A 23026-nucleotide genomic window follows, 5' to 3' on the forward strand; every position below is an offset into this window, starting at 1 on the left:
ATGCTTTTCTTTCTTTCTGTATTAATGTGAATACTCAGGAAGACTTAATAGTTAATTTAAGCATTCATTTTTTTTCTCTCCAAATGCTGTACTTCTTAAGATACATAATCAGATGAAAGTCTTTAGATAATATGCAAAAAGTTGAATTACTTGCTACAGCTATGCTGTTGCTGTATTTTAATTCCTCTCAAAATCAACTACATGTCTCAGGCTTCCAGACAGAGAATTTTGTACCTGTTGATGATGGAAATGGCAGTGCACTTATTGGGCTTCTGTGTACAAGTTTCCCTTTCCTTTCTGTCCAACCCTCAAAGCAATCATTAATAACTTAACCTAAAGTACAATGGGCTGTCAGTGCTTCCCCTCTATTAGAAGAAAATATGCCATCCATTTCCACAGAGAATAGATAATGAGAGCTGAAAATATGATAATATGAAAAGAGGCATTTATTCAAGCTATTTTATCTAATTCCATTTGACAACTGGAAGAAAGCAATATTCATTTTATCTTCCTACTGTAGATTCCTAAAGAGAACAATTAAGGCAACATATCCTGGACTTTCAGCTAATAGAACAGGTTAATTAAAAGCTTTCTTTTGTGCCTATGGTTCAGTATGACAGGTTTTATTGTTGATAATGATGGTGGTGGTGACGGTGGTGTTGATCTGAGAAGAATTCTCTAATTTTGTAGGTCACTTCCAAATTAGAATTCATGCATAATGCGTATATATGGAATCTAGAAAAATGATATTGATGAACCTCTTTGCAGGGAAGGAATGGAAACGCAGAGGTTGGGAATGGACTTGTGGACACAGTGTGGGAGGAAGAGAGTTGGATGCATGGACAAAGTATTATCAACATATATACACTATTGGTGTAAGATGGAGAGCTGGTGATAAAGTGCTGTATAGCACAGGGAGCCCAGTCTGGAGCTGTGTGATAACCTGTAGGATGGGAGAGATGGGGGGTGGGTGGTAGGGAGGCTAAACAGGGAGGGGGTGCATATATAATTATGGCTGATTTGCATTGTTGTACAGAAGAAACCAACAGAACATTGTAACAAATTTTAAAACAACAAAAAAGAATTCGTAATGCAATTGTAGAGGCCTATTCTCAACTCCTGACATTAAAAATGTTTAATTACTGGTGATAGAGAATAAGAAATCAAATTATAAATTACTACTACTTTTGTTCTCTTTTTTATTCCATCAAGAAAATTGTATTTTTCCAATGTCAATTGAAGATGGCCAACAAATAAGATTGAATATAATGTGACTAACTGCTATTTCCAGAAAACTACAATATAATTCACTGCAGAGACATAGGATCAATTCCACTTAGCATGGAGAAGGAAGTTTGCCCAGTAGTGAAGCAGCCAACAAAGGTCCATCTAGTCAAAGCTTTGGTTTTTCCAGTAGTCATGTATGGGTATGAGAATTGGACTATAAAGAAAGCTGAGTGCAGAAAAACTGATGCTTTTGAAATGTGGTGTTGGAGGACTCTTGAGAGTCCCTTGGACTGCAAGGAGACCCAACCAGTCCATCCTAAAGGACATCAGTCCTGAATATTCATTGGAAGGACTGATGCTGAAGCTGAAACTCCAATACTCTGGCCACCTTATGCAAAGAAAAGACCCTGATTCTGGGAAAGATTGAAGGTGGGAGGAGAAGGGGATGACAGAGGATGAGATGGTAGTATGACATCATCGATGGACATGAGTTTGAGTAAGCTCCAGGAGTTGGTGATGGACAGGGAAGCCCAGTGTGCTGCAGTCCATAGGGTCACAAAGAGTAGGACGTGACTGAGCTACTGAACTGAACTGAACTGAAGCAGCCATGCAAGGTAGTGTGTTCATTACCATGAGTGATACACAGAGACTAGATAACCATTCACTAAAAATGGTCTAACACAGAAAACAGGAGTTTTTGTGGAGAATAATGGATGAGCTAATTTACCCTAAAGTCCCCCCCGCAACCTTGTTATCATTCTATGTTTTTATGAAATTTAATGTGCTATACTCCAAGGCACTAAGAGTTTGTTGGGAAGAACTGTGTAATATATAGGATCAACTCATATCAAGTGCTTGTATATATACCATTACTTCCCAGGTGGCTCTAGTGGTAAAGAAGGAATTGGCAGGAATTCTCCTGTCAATGCAGGAGAAACAAGAGATGCAAGTTCAATCCCTGGGTTGGGAAGATCCCCTGGAGTATATAGTGGCAACCACTCCAGTATTCTTGCCTGGAAAATTCCATGGACAGAGAAGCCTGGCAGGCTACAGTCCAGAGGGTAATAAAGAGTCTCACATGACTGAGCATGCACTCACACATATATATCATTATATGTGAATCTTTCATTTAATTTTCACCATAGACCTATGGATTAAATATGACTATCCCCTCCTCACAGTTAACAGAGAAGGAAATTTGGAGAAAGTCACACAGTGAAGTAGAGCTAGGGCTCTGAAGCCTTTAGACTCAGTCACTCTGCTTTCTGCGTTTAAAGCACTCGATGTACTCCTAATTGTTTCTGAGACATGTGATTGTAACCCTATTAAAGAATATAGCTGTTGAGGCCTCAGAGAAGAGTCTATCCAAAATAGATCCTCTTAGGCAGTCTGCCAAAAACAAAATGCCAATACCCAGGTTAACGTTTGAGCTCAGTCATTTTATTTCAGTAATGTCTCAACAGACAGCCCTGGATGTCCCTGTGAGAAACCCCAGAAGAGCTGTCAGAAGGACCTTAAAAAAGGCCTTGGCCATACTCTCATGAGCATTTCTAGATTCTTTCTGTGAAAAACAAGAATTTATTAGGTCAGATAAAATGCTTCCTGACCCCAATCACAGAAATCAAATGCATCTTGCATATCTTCCAAGCAGCTCTTCCCAGCTGGAGCCTGTCACACACTAGGCTGCTCTTAATGGAGTCTCAGCCTCATCTCCGTCTTTTTCACTGAAGAATTCTCCTCAAGAAAAGGAAACCCTTTTATACTGTTGGTGGGAATGTAATTGGTGCAGCTGCAATGGAAAACAGGCAAAAAACTAAAAATAGAGTTGCCATATGATCCAGCAATTCCATTTCTGACCTTACATACAGAAACAAATATAGGTGCACACACCCCAGGGATCACTGCAGAAGTGTGTACAATGCCTAAGACGTGGAAGCAACCTAAATGCCCATTGACAGATGCATGGATAAAGAGGTGATACGTATATTCAATGGAATATTACTCAGTCATGAAAAGAATGAAATAATGACATCTGTAACAACACGGATGGGCCTAGAGATTATCATACAAGTGATACCACATGATATCACTTACATAAGGAAGCTAAACTATATCACAAATGAACTTATTTATGAAACAGACTCAGACACAGTGAATCGACTTATGGTTGTCCAGGCAGGGGGGTGGGGAGGGCTGGATTAGGAGGATAGGATTAGAAAATATAAAATATCACATATCGAATAGATAAACAATAAGGACCTATTGCATAACACAGGGAACTATATTCAATATCCTATTAATAGACCATAACAGAAAAGAATATAAAAATAACAAATACATATATTATGGATCCAGAACACTTAGCTGTACAGTTGAAATTAACACAATATTGTAAATCAACCATAATTCAATAAAATATTTTTACAAAAGAATAAAAAAGAATTCTCAGAATTTTTTTTTTGACTTAAGGCTTTTGGCTTCCATTAGATTAATATTACTGTTCATTTCCTTCCGCATTTTACAAGAACTGTATGTATCCAAAACAAGATTCTGCTTATGTGAAGTGTTTTCATGTATTCATTGTTCAGCTAAGGAAGAGTCTACCCATTCAAATTTTTCTGGAAAATCTTCTTGAGTTCCTATACTGTACAGCCAAGTTTCTGTGCCCTCTAGATTCCCTTGATTCTTCTGCCCACCATCCTCATTCCCTTGCTCAAAGAAGAGCCTCAGCTACTTCAGATGACTTTTGATTGGGGTCATCTGACACCCCATCTGTATCAGCCTCTCCCAGGCATGGGAATGATTCTTCTACAAGACCTGCATCAAACAAGCTACAGCACCAGCAGTCCTTGTGTGTAAGTGGGCTTTTAGACTCTCAAGAGTCCCTTGGACAGCATGGAGATCAAACCAGTCAATCCTAAAAGGAAATCAACCCTGAATATTCATTGAAAGGACTGGTGCTGAAGCTGAAGCTCCAATACTTTGGACACTTGATGCAAAGAACTGACTCACTGGAAAAGACCCCGATGCTGGGAAAGATTGAGTGCAAGGGGAGAAGGGGACATCAGATGAGATGGTTGGATAGCATCACTGACTCAACGGACATGAGTTTGAGCAAGCTCCGGGAGCTGGCGATGGACCGGGAAGCCTGACGTGCTGCAGTTCATGGGGTCGCAAAGAGTCAGACACAACTTGAGTGGCTGAAAAACAACAAGAGAAGCTCTGGCTTCCCCCAGCAGCTGCCCCGCACTAGGTAACAAAAGGAAGCTGTGCAAAGGAGTGAATGCACTTTGTGCGCATTTTGACATACGGGCATCTGGATAAGGAAAGTGTCTGATGCATAAAGTTTTCCTTCCTCTCTGGAAGCCTCTCCCTTGACTGAATGATTAGCTCTGTTTCCTGTAAGGCTGTGCATCTTGGCAATGCACCAAACCACAATTGTAAATAACTGTTTATCCTCCCACCCTCATTCATGCAACCACAGGATTGCATGTCTAAAGTATCAGGATGTTAACTTTGCCTCAGTGTATAATTTCTAAGAGACATTGTCTGAACCTTTTTTTGTTCTTCTTAGCCTGAAACAGCGCTTAAAACAAAGAAAGGCAAAGATAGAAGCTTTATCAGGAGGAATGTTTGTTTATTCTATTACTAAAGCAATTTTCACAGATTTCTAAATGAAATCTGAACAATGCATAGCCATATAACCTAACATTCAGATTTCTTGTTGTCTTGAATAACATGTAATGAGATGACCTGTACTCCATATTTAACTAAGCATCACTAGAATTTTAAAAATAGTCTTTCCAATTTGGAGGACAAGGTCTACAACTTTTCAACATTTTTTGCCCCTTTATTTCTCCATGTAGGTAGTGGCTTCCACTTGAAAACAGAAAATGCTGCTGCCTGAGAATTTACGTTTGTGGTGCTTTAAGGTCAACAATTTAATTTTAGGTAAGCACTTTCCTTTAATTTCCCCATTCTCATTATTGCTCACTTTCACATAAAGCTAAATGTACTTTTTCATCATCAAGGCAGTAGAAAGGTTAATTTAAAGCAAGAAGAGGAAAAAAAGTTAGCACTGAACACAGCGAGTCTGATTGTCTTCAATTATGTTATTTGTTTAATCATTTTTGTCAAAATATTCTTTCTAAAACATACAGACATAAAGTTAACACCCAATTACCAATCATCCTCCTCTACCTAATTCTAATTCTGGAAAATCTTCAGATTTTTAAAATTAAAAACATACATTATTTAGGGAGTTGATTTCTACCCCGACTTATGTCAATTGTCTCATTTTCTGCCCTGAGAAATTCTATTTTCAATCTCATATATAATTTGTGCTATTAGTACGTGTGTATTTCCACATAAAAATGATATTTTACTTTCTTACCAATGGTTTAATAATAGAAGAATTCACTCATGTAGATAAGCAATCAGTATTTTTTGTACATTCGTGTGGGCATGCTAAGTCACTTCAGTCGTGTCTAGCTCTTTGTGACCCCATGGACTGTAGCCCAGCAGGTTCCTCTGTCCAGGGGATTCTCCAGGCAAGAAATACTGGAGTGGGTTGCCATTTCCTACTCCAAGGGATCTTCCCAACTGAGGGGTCAATCCCACATCTCTTATGTCTCCTGCTTTGGCAGACAGGTTCTTTTTTTTTTTAATTTATTTTTTATTATTTTTTTTAAATGTTTAAATTTTTTAATTTTATTTTTAAACTTTACAATATTGTATTAGTTTTGCCAAATATCGAAATGAATCTGCCACAGGTATACATGTGTTCCACATCCTGAACCCTCCTCCCTCCTCCCTCCCCATACCCTCCCTCTGGGTCGTCCCAGTGCACCAGCCCCAAGCATCCAGTATCGTGCATTGAACCTGGACTGGCAACTCGTTTCATACATGATATTATACATGTTTCAATGCCATTCTCTCAAATCTTCCCACCCTCTCCCTCTCCCACAGAGTCCATAAGACTGTTCTATACATCAGTGTCTCTTTTGCTGTCTCGTACACAGGGTTATTGTTACCATCTTTCTAAATTCCATATATATGCGTTAGTATACTGTATTGGTGTTTTTCTTTCTGGCTTACTTCACTCTGTATAATAGGCTCCAGACAGGTTTTTTACCGCTAGGGCCACCAAACAATAATCTAGGAACTGGATTTACTGTGAAAAGTTTGTACCATTTGGACTTTACAGTCTAGTTGAGGAACAAAATATGAATTTCCAAATGCTGTGATAATTGCTGTTGAAAAGCAGGATAAAGAACAAAGATACTTCTCAGCCATTACAAAGGATGAAGTTTTGCCGTCTGCGGCAACATGGATTGACTTGGAGGGCATCGTGGTATCACTTACGTGTGGAATCTAAAGAATACAACAAAGGAGGGAATGTAGTAAGAAACAGGCCCTCTGATACAGAGAAATAGAGGTTACTCATGAGGAAAGGAAAGGGAGAAGCAACGGTATAGGGGTGGAGAAGTAAGAGATGCAAACCCTTAGGTATAAAATAAGCTACAAGGATATATTTTACAACACGGGAAATACAGCCAATATTTTATAATAACCACAAATGAAGTATAACCTTTACAAATTGGGACTCACTACACTGTACAGCTGTAACTTATACATATTGTACAACAACTCTCCTTCAATTCAAAAGTGACCAAAAAAAAAAAAAAAGAATAAGGAGTGTCAGAGTGACAGGTGCTAAAACATTTAGGCTGATGAGCAAAGATGTGAATGAAGTAGTACAGAGACACCTTTGAGTAACTAGGGAAAAGCCTTCTGGAAAAAGGTAGTGGAAGTGTGCAGTTGAGGCATGCATGAGTTCAAGAATCAAAAAGTGATGGCAGAAGTAAGTGAATGTGAGAACATGAGGAGGAGTCAAGGGGAAGAGACTGCCAAGGTATGTTTTGTGGCAGCAGGATTTAGTACCCTTTTCTCGCCACCTTCTATTATTTCACTTTTCCCATCCTCATCTGGCTGACCTGAGATCTCCCTCTATAGCACTCCAACTCCTTCTTTGAGGGACTGAAGCTCCCATTTCTCTGCTGGCCCCTGGCTGGGACCCACTCTCAGATCATAGAGACCACTCTCGGTGCCCTGCCCGGGAGCCTGCTCCATCTTGGTGGGTGAGGACCCCTCCCTTGTCAAAGCTCTCTCATGCTCCACATCCCTCTAACTTTTTCGGTCTGCAGCCAGAGAAAACTCTTCACTTTTAAAGGACTTCTGTGATTATTCCAGCCCACTCAGATCATGTCCATATCTTTAAGTCAAATGATCTAGGATGGTGTTCAAAGAAAATAATTGATTGAGTAATCAAGGGCCATGAATTTTGGAGGGCAGTCTTAGAATTCTGACAACTGTGGCAATCATTTAATTTAAAGTAAGTAAAATTGTGATGATGTTTGTAGAACTCTGTAAATAAAAACATTGAAATGTGAACATAAAATAAATCAAGTTTATAATGTGTATTTATAAAACATGAAAGCTTTAAAAAAGACATCCATAAGCACAATTTTATTTAATCTTTAGAAAATGCTTTGTGTTGTAGTTCGTATTATTCCTATGTTCAGATAGGGCCAAAGAGTTTAAAGAATCCCAGTGAACATGTAGTGGCAAAACAGATTTATATTCATGTCTTTTGCAGCTTTCCTGGTGGCCCAGATGGTAAAGAATCTGCATGCAATGCAGGAGACCTGGGTTCGCTCCCTGGGTCAGGAAGATCCCCTGGAGAAGGAACTGGCAACCCACTCCAGTATTCTTGGCTGGAGAATCCCACAGACAGAAGAGTCTGGTGGGCTACAGTCCATGCATGTAAAAGAGTCAGACAGGACTGAGTGACTAACACTTTCACATTTCCTGTTTCTATGTAAATATGAGAAATCTTTAGGATTGTTTAGGTTTTTTTCTGAAAAAGCAGACACCATTTTAAAACATAAATAATATTACATAACAGTTTCATACTTATCCCATAAAATCACTCTCAGTTTTTACAATGTTTCATTAGAATTAAAATTGAAAATACTTAGGAATATCCAATTACTCTTTCCACAAACCCATCTCTTAAGTCTCAGGGAAAGAGAGAGACAAAGAGAGAGACAGAGAAAGAAGTGTTATTAACATCAGAATGAGAATGTCATGTTATTTTTTCCATAGAGAAAACAATATAATAGTTTTAAGTGCCCCATATTAGATATAGACTATTTTATACTCTACACATTTTGCCTAAGAGTATGGAGTCTCAAATACACAACACGAACCATCACAGCTGTTTTTTCCACTGTTTGAGAAACTACAACCCTTAAATAAATCCCATACTTAATTAGCAATGCAAATATTGCATAAAATATTTCTATGCTCCAGTTTTTTCAGATGATAAAAATTCAGGATTTTAATAAAAGGAAGACAACTAAAATATTATAAGTACAAAGAGAATGCAGGAATAAAATTGGTTTTAATTGTGATTTTTCCCCAAAAGGGAAAACATTTTCCTAATGGAAAGTATGTTTAGGGATCACCAAAATTTTTGAAGTTCCCTGACATCTGCCTGGCACCTTTGTAAAAGTTATAAAAAAGAGAGAAAAAGTTTTGGAGAAAAGTTTTGAGGACTGTCAAAAATACATGCTATAAACCATTAAAACCTGCAACTACCTGTTGCTTTTAATTCTATAAATGACAGAATATTCATCAAACATAGAGAAAAAACATATATATATGGTGAATATATATTTCATTTTTTTTTCATTACTATTGAACTATTGATTACCCATCTAAGATATCTTCAAGACATGTTATTTTCCTTGCTTCTTATCCATACTGTGCCCTCAATCTAAAGTAAGAAGCGCCATTGCAGTTTTTTGGTCAGGAGTCATAGAAGAAATCACTCCCTGGTTTTGCTCACTTTCTCCGATACTACAAGAGTGTGTATTGGGGAAGGCGTTTGCTGAATTGTCAGTTAGCACACATAATAGCCACATGCGACTCAAATTTAGTGGTCATTAAACACTTAAAATAGTAAGGAGGTAGTTGAAACTCTCAGTTGGCTAAATTATGATCCTGGGGCAGTCTTTTCTTTATTGCTTGCATTAGCTTCTTGTCATCATTCACAGTGAAATTCAGGTGACAATCCCTGGTGCTTCTTAAATCTTCCCTAACTACATTACTCCAGGTGTTCTGGTAGACTCCAGCACTGATCAAATCTTCCTTGAGTGTCAGGAATCATAAACTTGGAGTGAAAATGGAATGGATCAGAATGTTTATGTTAAATGAGACAGTATCTTCATTACATAAGTTTTCTACTTTATCATCTTTTTTTTTTTTTCTTATGAAAACAGAATGCCCCAGAAGCCAGTGTCTTTTTCTCCTGGGGGAACTATAGCATCCTTAGTAACTAGCTAAGCAAACCCACCTACTGTTTATTGAGAATTAGGTGTGCTGACAATTTGCTACAATACAATTCTGAACTTCCAGAATCTTTAGAGACAATGTGGTTTGGCCATGAGCCAACTCTGCAGTCCTCTATACAGCTGCAGAGCCATCTGAGTTGTTTGTTCTTGTTGTTGACTTACTAAATCCTGTCCAACTCTTTGTGACCCCATGGACTGTAACTTGCCAGGCTCTTCTGTTCACGGGATTTTCCAGGCAAGAAGACTAGAGTGGGTTGTCATTTCCTTCTCCAAGGGATCTTCCCAACCCAAGGATTGAACCCACATCAGCTGCATTGACAGGTGGCTTTCTTTTACCACTGAGCCACCAGGGAACACATCTGAGTTGTTTACTCATTCAGATTTTTAACCACAATTCTCCAGAGTATCCAAAGTTCAAGACTATCTAGAGCAACCTATCCAAGTTGACGACATCACTCGGTCTACTTCCTACCTAGTGAACAATTTCTTTTATGGGGTAAATACTGGAGGAAAAAAAAAAAAAGGCAGAACAAAATTAACAAATTAGTGGGAGCTTCCCAGTAAGTATGAAATCCATTAATGGAATCTATTGGAAATAGGATGTCAGTTAACTAAGCTTTCCACATATACCTTACACAACTGGAAAAGTACAAATTGACTAACACTTGGAAGAGGCACATAACTACACGATACATCAGCCGGATGATAATCCCTTAAAGCTGTCCTTCACAGGAAACCAATATTCTGGGAGGGAAAAGGGAAGAACGGCAGTTTGCTAGGGACAAATGTATCTATGTGTATATGTACATCAGTTCAGTTCAGTTCAGTCACTCAGTCATGTCCGACTCTTTGCAACCCCATGAATCGCAGCACGCCAGGCCTCCCTGTCCATCACCAACTCCCAGAGTTCACTCAGACTCACATCCAACGAGTCAGTGATGCCATCCAGCCATCTCATCCTCTGTCGTCCCCTTCTCCTCCTGCCCCCAATCCCTCCCAGCATCAGAGTCTTTTCCAATGAGTCAACTCTTCGCATGAGGTGGCCAAAGTACTGGAGTTTCAACTTTAGCATCATTCCTTCCAAAGAAATCCCAGAGCTGATCTCCTTCAGAATGGACTAGTTGGATCTCCTTGCAGTCCAAGGGACTCTCAAGAGTCTTCTCCAACACCACAGTTCAAAAGCATCAATTCTTCGGTGCTCAGCCTTCTTCATAGTCCAACTCTCACATCCATACATGACCACAGGAAAAACCATAGCCTTGACCAGACAGACCTTTGTTGGCAAAGTAATGTCTCTGCTTTTGAATATGCTATCTAGGTTGGACATAACTTTCCTTCTAAGGAGTAAGCGTCTTTTAATTTCATGGCTACAGTCACCATCTGCAGTGATTTTGGAGCCCCAAAAAAATAGAGAGAGCTAGATGACAGATATAGATATATTTGTGTTCTTCTGTTGCTAAGTCATGTCTGAGTCTTTTTGCAGTCCCATGGATGTAGCCCACCAGCTTCCTCTGTCCATGGGATTTCCCAGGCAAGAATACTGGAAGTGGGTTACCATTTCCTTTTCCAGGGGATCTTCCCAACCCAAGGATCGAACCCATATCTCCTGCACAGAAAGGTGAATTCTTTACCACTGAACCACCAGAGAAACCCATATATAGATACACATGTATGTATATGTTATATGTATATATAATTAAATATATACAATTAAAATGCCTTTTAAGGAATTGTTAGAAAAGCTTATGGTAAGAAATTCCTTATTTGAACAGGCTTAAAACTTTTAGTATTAGGAAAAGTTTTTGTCCATGCACCCAACTAAATAAATATTAAATATATAAGGGCTATCAGTTTTCAGAGAGAGCTCAAAATTAATGTGACAGATCTTAATATTGCCAGTTATGGTCTTGGCAGAGTTGGCCTTAGAATTCTCATATGTTGTCCCATAAAAGGAGATCGTGGCTTGATCACTTTGTTATATTCTGAATGACACAAGAATATTCTAATTACTATCTTTTTTAAATCCTGCTATCATTAAATTTTCTAATTCCTATTTTTTTGAATCCTGCTATCATTAAATGAGATGCCATTTATAAAAGTTTTACCATCAAAGTGATAATTATACAATTATAAATTATAAAATTTATTAAAATTTTATAATTTATTTTTATAATTAATTTTATAATTAATTTTATCATTTATTATAATTATAAAATACATTTACCTTTATTCAAGCTATATGAAGAGTCATAACTGGCCCTGCTTTTATAAATGTATTCTGTTGTTTCCATGAGAAATTTTATGCTGAGTATAATTCTAATGCTATTAACACTACTTTGTAAAATTCATATCGAAAACATGGCAACTTTACCAGAAAATGTCTTTTTTTGCAATTTTAGAGGATGAACTAAATTATGAATGACCACAGCTGTAATGAAAGCACCTTTAACATGCTACTAAAGCAAAGGAAGAAAAAGTATCCTCTATAGCCTCTGTAATATCAACAAAGAAGTTAAAATGTGAAAACTGTCTTCACATCTTTGGGTATGTCTCAATGATGCCAGTTCTCATTTCATCATCCAAACTCCTCCATCACTCTGCAAGCGATTTAGTACTTTTTCATATAATTGGTCATATTTACTCCTGTGGATTTTGAGTTGTCTGTTTCTTTTCCTCTGTTGGTCATTCACCCTTCACCACTACCTTGAAGAACCATGCAGCCCCTTGTAGGCGTGGGTGCCTTTCAAGGAGACAAAGGAGCAAGGGCGAACTGTGAGCAGAGTTTTTCTCTGGCCCAAATCTCATTAATTTAGTGCATTCGTCTAGATGTAGAGTACTTCACTGCAACTCTGAAGGAATTCAGCATCATGAAAGAAAGTAAACATACCATCCAAAGGAATACACAGCATATTTATGAACAGCTCTTCTGGAAATATATTATAATCTAGAAGTCTGATTAGGCAGCACGGTACCAGGCATATACCTTATGTGTCAACAATAAGCATGATTTCAGTCAAGACAATTTCATCAACTAAGGGAATATACCCTTCTGTTCATTTTTTTTTTTTTTTTTACATTTATTCTTACTCACTTACTTATTTGGCCTTGCCTGGTCTTAGGGCTTCCCAGGTGGCACTAGTGGTAAAGAACCCACCTGCCAATGCAGGAGACACAAGAGACAGGGGTTTGATCCCTGGGTTGGGATGATCCCCTGTAGGAGGGCATGGGAACCCATTTCAGTATTGTTGCCTGGAGAATCCCATGGACAGAGGGGCCTGGTGGGCTGCAGTCTGTAAGATCTCAAAGAGTCAGACACAACTGAAGGGACCTAGCACATATACAGGAGAAGGCAATGGCAACCCACTCCAGTATTCTTGCCTGGGGAATCCCAGGGACAGGGGAGCCTGGTGGGCTGCCGTCTATGGGGTCCCACAGAGTCGGACACAACTGAAGCGACTTAGCAGCAGCAGCAGCACATACACACACACCAGGTCTTAGATTCAGCACGTGGTATCTTCAATCTTCATTGCAACATGCTGGATCATTTTTAGCTGAGGCATGTGAACTCTGAGATGAGGCATATGGGATCTAGAGATCCCTGACCAGAGATTGAACCCAGGCCCCTTACACTGGGAGCATGGAGTCTTAGCCACTGGACCACGAGGGAAATCCCCCTGTTCATTTTTTGAAAATTTTCTTTTATTTTGAAACAATTGTAGATGCACAAGAAGTTGCAAAAATAGTTAAATCATCTTTAATCTTCAGAGAATTTTAATGACTTACATAACTATAGTACAACAGTTACTGTGCTGTGCTTAGTTACACAGTCCGACTCTTTGGGACCCTATGAACTGTAGCCCACCAGGCTCCTCTGTTCATGGGGATTCTCCAGGAAAGAATACTGGAGTGGGTTGCCATGCCCTCCTCCAGGGGATCTTCCCAACCTAGGAATCAAACCAGAGTCTCCTGCATTGCAGGTGGATTCTTTACCAGCTGAGCTACCAGAGAAGCCCCACAACAGTTAATAAGAGCCAGGAAATTGGCATAGGTTTAGTATACAGACCTTATTCAGATTTCACCAGTTTTTACATGCAGTGCTTTGTATCTCTTGTGTGTGTGTGTGTGTTGTGGTTCTATGCAATTTTATCCCATGTATATGCTTATGGAACCACCACCAAAATAAAGATACAGATCTGTCCATCATCCCAAAGGAACACCCCCCGCCCTTGTCTCCAGCAAACACTAAACTGCTCTCCATCTCTATAATTCTGTTATTTCAAGAATATTACATACATGGATTCATACAGTGTATAACCTTTTTTGAAGGCAACATATTATTTTCATATGTCTCAATGATTTAATTGAATATATTCAAATAACCTAGTGTACTCAAATTTCAATAGTAAAGATGCTTTGGAAAGGAATAAATTACAGCATGGCTCTATTAGCATTCCAATCACCTGAGGAGAAGTCAATACACTAGTAAAATCTGCATGTAGGATTAATATCTTCTGGAAAATATTAATACGTTGCTGCTATTTAGTCACTAAATCTTGTCCAACCCTTGTGACCCTATGAACTGTAGCCCACCAGGCTCTTCTGTCCATGGGATTTCCCAGGCAAGAATAATGGAGTGGGTTACCATTTCCTTCTTCAGGGGATTTTCTCAACCTAGGGATTGAACCCAAGTTTCCTGCATTGCACGCAGATTCTTTACCACTGAACCACAAAGGATGTCCCTCTGGAAAATATATGAGAACTTAAAAGCATGGCACTTCCTTGACTGCAGAATTTCCTCGCCTTAGTATATAACCTTGAAAATTCAGTCTTGAGAAGCTGGTCTGTGTAACTTTTGTGAGTGACTTTTTTCACTCAGAGTAATAATGCCTCTGAGATCCACCCAAGTGATACTAGGAATCTATAGTTTGTTCCTTTGTTTTACTGCATGGATGTACCACAATATATATATATATATCTAACCATTCACCCTCTGAAGGACATGGCATTAACTACAATTTGTGGATGTAGCTGCTATGAACAATGATGTGCAGGTTTTTTCGGACAAAAGGTTTTATTGCTCTGGGACAAATGCACAGAAATACATTTGCTAAATTATATTATTTTGTCTTTATTTATCACCTTGAAATATTTTCACAAAAACAGGCTTTTTGTCAATTCTGATTTTGCAAAAAAACTGCCTCAAAATGTTGCTTATTGTGATTACTGAGTTCAGCTACTGCTGCTGCTACATCACTTTAGTCACGTCTGACTCTGCAACCCACATGCTTTTTTAAGTCATGTACCTGAGGTTGAGTGTCTCTCCTGTCTCATCATAATTTCAGTCTTGGGTAAAACTACATTTAATTTTATACGAATTTGCTAAATTGCTCTCTAACATGGCTGGAAATATGGCTGTTTTTCAGAATGGCTGGCATTCCCACAAGCTGTATGATTAGATTATTCAGCATCCTTTCCAGCATCTGGGGCCATTAAAGTTTTTTTTTTTTTTTTCCTAGTCATTCCAGTGGATCGGTAGTGATATCTCATTGTCATTTCAATTTGCATCTTCCTAATGGCTAATGCTTATTTTCTATCTGTAAACTCTCTATGGTAAGACATCTCTTCATACCTTTTTCCTATTTTCTAATGGTATTGCTTGATTTTTCACTATGCAGTTTTGAGAATTCTTTATTGTTCTAGATAACAGTTTGTTGAATATGAGGCTTGCAAATATTTTTTTCCCAGTTGGTAGCTCTTTATCCTTTTAACACAGACTTTCACAGAACAAAATATTTCAATTCTGATGAAGTCCACTTGACCATACTCTCATGTTTTGAGTCAAGTCTAAGAACTCATTGTCCAGTTCTGAATCCCCAAATTCTCATTTTCTTTCTTAAAAATTATATAGTTTTATGTTTTACATTTATTTCACGGCTCACTTAATCGTTACTTATCTTTGAATTGAGATGTACTATAACATTGTGTTTAAGGTGAATACAGTGCTGATTTGATACACTTATATACTGTAAAAATATTATCATCGTGCTGCTGCTAAGTCGCATCAGTCAGGTCTGACTCTGTGCGACCCCATAGACGGCAGCCCACCAGGCTCCCATCCTTGGGATTCTCCAGGCAAGAACACTGGAGTGGGTTGCCATTTCCTTCTCCAGTGCATGAGAGTGAAAAGTGAAAGTGAAGTCGCTCAGTCATGTCTGACTCTTCCCAATCCCATGGACTGTAGCTCACCAGGCTCCTCCGTCCATGGGATTCTCCAGGCAAGAAGAGTACTGGAGTGGGGTGCCATTGCCTTCTCCGACATAGCCTTAGCTAATACTTCTATTATATCAAAATACTATCATTTCTTTTTCATGTGAAAATATTTAAGATCTAGTCTCTTAGCAACTTTCTGATTAAAAAGTGGGTGAAATAACTGAGTCCATTTTTGTATGAGGTAAGAAGTTTGGGTCAAAGTTGTTTTGTTTATTTAGAACTTTATCTGAACAGGATATTGAATTATATCAATTTCACATCTAATTTACATGAAAGTTATTACATAATTTCTATTTGACTTATGAATAAGATTAATATGTAATATCAACAATCTCCACCCGACTGGGACGCATTACAGGGAAATGACTTGGGGCTTTGGTTTTCAAGTTTGTGTGTTTGCTTTGAGTGACAGAATTTCTAGTTAAAAGTTTACCTCTGCCTTTTTACAGAAAGTGAGGTTAGATCTTAGTGTTTTTTAACAGAATTATTTAGTATGTACCTTATAAAATTTTATTCATTTATTTAAATTTTTTTTCTTTGCTGCACTGGGTCTTCATTGCTTCCTTTCCTCTAGCTGGGGCAAGTGGAGGTTCTGCTTCATTGCACTGCTCGGGCCTCTCACTTCGGTGCCTTTTCTTGTCGTGGAGCAAAGGCTCTAGCTGCTTTGGCTTCAGTAACCGGCAGACAGACAGAGTTGCTCCATCGCATGTGGGATCTTCCCAGATCATGGATCATATCTGTGTCCCGTGCACTGGCAAGTGGATTCTTATCCACTCTACCACCAGGGAAGCCCCTAGATCTTAGTGCTTTAAATCCCTAGGTCCACTGCCCTTTGATCACATTAAGAGAGGTGTTTTGTTATGTATTTTAGGTTGATCTCCAACCCCTCCACAAAACTATTCCATAAGTTGTCAGACGCCTGAGAAACAAATTGAAACGTGTATGTATCAGAAGATCTATGCCATGATCACAACATATAAGAACTAAAGTACCCTCGATTATAAAAGATACTTTTGTAACTCTCTAGCTATTATTATGAAATGAACAACAGCTATATTCATGATGTATTGGAGGCTTAAAATCCATGAATTGATAAGTCATTGGTTTCACAATAGCAAAATGGTGATCAGCTTTTGGTAATGTTCTGAAAAACAAGGTACAATCTGTTTTCAATTTGCACATCTTCATTCCTAAAAATCTACATAAAATAATACATAAAGTATTTCTTATGCTCATTTTTGATATGGAGTTAAATTTTCAACTCAGGCCAACACAAAGAAACCTTTCACCTACATTTAGATAAATGTAGAGATACTTGACGAAGAAGGCAATGGCACCCCACTCCAGTGCTCTTGCCTGGAAAATCCCATGGACGGAGGAGCCTGGTAGACTACAGTCCATGGGGTTGTGAAGAGTCAGATACGACTGAGCAACTTTACTTTCACTTTTCACTTTCAGGCATTGGAGAAGGAAATGGCAACCCACTCCAGTGTTCTTGCCTGGAGAATCCCAGGGACGTCAGAGCCTGGTGGGCTGCCGTCTGTGGGGTCGCACAGAGTCGGACACGACTGAAGCGACTTAACAGCAGCAGCAGCAGCAGAGATACTTGAAGGAGGCAAGACTTTGCCATACCGGAGTGTTTTTTACATTGCAGAATATCTAGCATTCGCAGCCTCTAATCAATGCAAGTAATACTCCCAGCAATTATTAACACCCAAGCACTCTCAAGCATTTCTTAAACTCGCCTTAAGAATTGAATAGCATCACAACTAAGAAAATCCAGCCTATTTCAAATGGTACAAAATCTTATTATTATAAGTACCAATTAAATGAGTAAATCTAGTCAGTGATTAGATCAGAAGGGAGCTTATAGTTTTAGTGTCTCAAGTACTTAAATGTATTTATTAAAAATGTTACAACTACACAGGCCACACAAAATACTTTTGCAAGTATTTTACAGTGGTGGTTCTAATATCAATATCACATAATTTCAACCTCTGTGTTTTGTTATTGTTGACCTGTGCTAATTGTCTTTGCTTATCCGTTGAGATTTTCATGTTTTTGTTGTATGCTGAGTCATTTTTTATTTCATGAATTTTGGATATTATGTCAAGACTCTTTGTCTTGTATAAATCCTACAGAGAATAATGGCGTTTTGTTTTTAAAATTAATTAACCTGCTTAAGTTTAGGCCTTAAGTTCCAACTTGGCTTCTGTAGGCTGTGGTTTCAAGGTCCATTCAGTTTTCAGTCTTAGTTCTCGCACTGACTCGATGCACATGAGTTTGAGCAAGCTCCAGGAGTTGGTGATGGACAGGGAAGCCTGGCACGCTGCAGTCCACAGGGTCACAAAGTGAGAGACACGACTGAGAGACTGAACTGAGATCTAACCCAGGTGTCTATTACCCACTAACCCAGATGTTTCTTACCCACTGGTCAATCTTTGACATAGATTATGACCCCTGTATAACACTGAAGACTACAAGTGTGCCACACAAAATATCAAAATCAATAAATCTTGTGTCTGTCCTCAAGAATACCTTAGCCAAGTAACAAAAACAGGCATAGAAACAATTACAATGTACAGTTGATAGATATGTAGAAACTGATCATAGAAAACAAAGGAACAAGAATAATGTATCTATAATTCAACATCAGTAAACTATCTTTTTAAAATGTATACTTCAAATATACATTTACTTCTATAGAAAAACTTGTTATCCAGACTGTTATATAACCTGTATCAAAACAATTTCAAAAACGTTGACTGAGACCATCACAGATTAATCACCTGTAACAAACATGAGACAGAAGAATCCAAATTCCATGCACAAGAAAATAGTTCTAGTAGCAATTTGATTAGCAGGTGCTCAGTATTTGCTAGAAGAATGAATATTTTCAGGAAAAGTCCAAAACTGCTTAAACATTTCTGGCTGCATGATTTATCCTACATACCCTCCCTGTAGGCTTTATTAATTACCCCCTCATATACAGCCCAGCAAAATTTTGCCTTGCATAAATATATTATTTGCTGTCCTTAATTTTTTTTTTTTGCTATGTATCCAACATTTTTAAAGTATTTAAATTGCTTATACTTAAACTTAGACCACCTTCTAGACATAGTTTGCCTTCTCTATACATGGTATAGATGTCTAAGTCCCTTTGACTCTGTAATTATATTGTGTATACATTTATGGCAATCCCAGGTGGTGCTAGTGGTAAAGAACTCGCCTTCCAGGGCAGGAGACTCAAGAGATGTGGGTTTAATCCCTGGGTTGGGAAGATTCTCTGGAGAAGGAAATGGCAACCCACTCCAGTATTCTTGCCTAGAGAATCCCATGGACAGAGGAGCCTAATGCGCCATGGTCCGTGGGGTCACAAAGAGTCAGACATGACTGAAATAACTTAGCACGCATACCTACATTTGTACTTTATTTATCTCTGGTTTCTTTCAATAGTAACCTACATTGTGCCCCTAAGAGCAAGAGCAATTCTAGAGAAAAAGAGAGAGAGAGGAGAAGGAAAAAATACATAGCAACCAAAGTATAAATTATAGGTAGGGTATTAGAGTTGATGTATTTGTTCATGGTGGTGAATATGAGATTCAGAGGAAAAACTAAAGGAAATACATCATAGTAAAGAATGAAAGAACATAGAAATTTACTTCTTATTTATGACAATAAAATACATTTTCATGTCAGAGGAAAGAATTCAGTTTCCTCTATTTAATGGTATTTGATCAGTAAGCTTTTATGTTGCATACAGTTTCCTTAACATATAACTGCAATTCATATAGGTATTTACTCTCCCACCCAAATGGTATTGCAAGGTGTAAACCATTGATCTGTAGTGTTTTAAAAGCACTGGAGTTTACCAATAAAACAGCAATATAAATATTTATGTTTAATGACTTTATTGTGATGTAAATGTGAGAATAATGCATAAGGATATCCAAAAAATTCTATTTACAAGTGTCTTTGTTCTAATGAGGAGAAGGCAATGGCACCCCACTCCAGTACTCTTGCCTGGAAAATCCCATGGACGGAGAAGCTTGGTAGGCTGCAGTCCATGGGGTCGCAAAGAGTCGGACACGAGTGAGCGACTTCACTTTCAATTTTCACTTTCATGCATTAGAGAGGGAAATGGCAACCCACTCCAGTGTTCTTGCCTGGAGACTCCCAGGGACTGGGGAGCCTGGTGGGCTGCTATCTATGGGGTCACACAGAGTCGGACACAACTGATGTGACTTAGCAGAAGCAGCAGTTGTTCTAATGAGTCTAAATAGAGATAATATTTCTGGTTTGTATCTAAATGCCTAACCAGTTATTGTCCTAAAATCTTTTCTTAGGATTTTAACATGTGATAGATTTTATTTCTTTGGGCTCCAAAATCAAGTGGCCAATGACTGCAGCCACGAAATTAAAAGACACTTGCTCCTTGGAAGAAAAGCTACAACAAACCTAGATAGAGTATTAAAAATCAGAGACATCACTTTGCTGACAAAGGTCCATATAGTCAAACAATGGCTTTTCCTGTAGTCATATATGGATGGGACAATTGGAACATAAAGAAGGTTGAGCATCAAAGGATTGATGTTTTTGAAACTGCAGTGTTGAAAAAGATGCTTGAGAGTCCCTTGGACAGCAAGGAGATCAAACCAGTCAATCCTAAAGGAAATCAACACTGAATATTCATTGGAAAGACAAATGCTGAAGCTGAAGCTCCAATCCTTTGGCTACCTGATACAACGAACTGACTCACTGGAAAAGATCCTGATGCTGGGAAAGATTGAAGGCAGGAGGAGAAGGGAGCGACAGAGGATGAGATGGTTGGGTGGCATCACTGACTCAATGAACATAAATTTGAGCAAACTCAGGGAGATAGTGAAGGACAGGGAAGCCTGATATGCTGCAGTTCATAGGGTTGCAAAGAGTCAGACAAGACTTAGTGACTGAAGAACAAGAAGAAGAACAACTTGCCTTTTTATTCCAGTATTTATTTAAATGCACTAATTCCTATTTTGTGCTAAAGGAGCTGAATATAAATATAATGATGTGGCCAATTTTTATATAGCATTATTTATGACAGGACTTCCCTGGTGGCTCAGATGGTAAAGCATCTGTCTACAATCCGGGAGACCTGGGTTCGATCCCTGGTCGGGAAGATTCCCTGGAGAAGGAAATGGCAATCCACTCCACTACTCTTGCCTAGAAAATCCCATGGACAGAGGAGCCTGGTGCAGGCTACTGCCCATGGGGCTGCAAAGAGTCAGACACGACTGAGCGACTTCACTTCACTTTATTTATGACAGCAAGACTCTTCCTTCTTGTTCACTATCATCACACAATGTTGCTCTGTGGCTGGAACAAATATACTAAGCAACTTCTCATTCATAGATCTTGCTTCCCTTTATGTTAAATGTTTAAGAATTAAGTTGCAAAGTGCTCTCATATCCAAAGGGAAAACTATATAAGAAACCAAAATTAATGCATGTGACTAAAAGTCATTAAGAGAAAATAAATTATGAATGTCATAGCATAAACGCAAATATCTAACACAGAACATACTCTCATTTCTGGACTAGATAGGCTACTGTTCCAACACACAAGGGCACTTGTGAAAAAAACACTTGGGAAACAAGTGTATTGCCTCAAAATTCTACCAAGAGATGACAAGAAAAGGTAAACAAGATCAGATATAAAAGCATTTCTGTATAATTTATATAATATGAAATGACAAAATATTATATAAATTATACATAAATGCTTTTTTATAATATGAAATGACAATTCAAAGGGCTTCCCAGGTGGCACCAGTGGTGAAGAATCCACCTGGCAGTGCAAAAGACACACGAGATGTGGGTTTGATCCCTGGGTCAGGAAGATCACCTGGAGCAAGAAACGACAACCCATTCCAGTATTCTTGCCTAAAAAAAATTTTATGGACAGAGGAGCTTAGTGGGCTACAGTCCACGGGGTTGCACAGAGTTAGACATAATTGAAAACACATATGCATGCATGCCAATTAAAATCTTGTATATATTCACTTAATTTCTCTCCAATTAAATTTAATTTTTCCACTTCTTCCATCATATTTATTCTCAGTGCATGACCTTACATCCTTCTTCACTGTGAAATTTGAAGCCATGCCCACACTAGTTACATACAGACCTACAGTATCTGTATTCATGTGCTCCACCTTCTCAGATATTATAATAGATGAACATTTCCTTCACTTGAGTATTCCATCTTATTCCTTCTCAGCTACTCAAGAATTTTACCAGAGCAATTCTCTCTTCTACATAATCACTTTTCTCCTACATGATTATTCTAATCAGCAGAGAAACACATTGTGTTTTTCTCTCTTTTAAAAAGGGAAATCTCCTTCTGGTGCCACCAGAAGCCAGCTAAGCTCCCTATTTCTGCTCATCCAAGATCTGTCCAAACTCAGTTGATCCCATTCCTCTCTCTCCAGTTTCCTTTAAACCCACTCTATGTCAGCTACCATTCCACACTTGAATGAAGCCAATTTTGCCAAAGTCAGTTTTTTAAACCCAAGAGTCAGTTTTTAGTCCTCATCTTGCTTGACCTGTTAGCACTATTTCACTCTCATTGCCTTTCCTCACTTGCTTCTTTCTTGATGCACTCTCTTCCCTTGGTTTTCAGAACAAAACACCCTCTCGATATCCTCTTACGCCACTGTCCTCTTTTCAAGTATCCTTTTTTTATTCCTCCTTTCTACCCAACCTCTTAAAATCACAGTGTTCCGGGACTTAGTCCTTAATCCTCTACTCCATCTGCATTCACTGCATCAGTGATTCTGTATAGTCTCTTGGAACTGAAGGTGGCCTTTATATCAATAACTTTTAAATTTTTATCTCCAGCCCACACCTCTCTCATGAACTTCAGAGTCCTGTGTTCACATTTCTACCCATTTCTCCTTGCATCTCTAGTGAATATTTGTAGGTGGATATCTAATGAAAGGGGCTTCTCAGGTGGAGCTACTGGTAAAGAACCTGTCTGCCAATTCCTGAGACATAAAAGACGTGGGTTCAATCCCTGAGTCAGGAAGATCCCCTGAAGCAGGGCACAGCAACCCACTCCAGTATTCTTGC

Source organism: Bos indicus x Bos taurus, chromosome 4, assembly GCF_003369695.1.
Source record: "Bos indicus x Bos taurus breed Angus x Brahman F1 hybrid chromosome 4, Bos_hybrid_MaternalHap_v2.0, whole genome shotgun sequence".
NCBI lineage: Eukaryota > Metazoa > Chordata > Mammalia > Artiodactyla > Bovidae > Bos > Bos indicus x Bos taurus.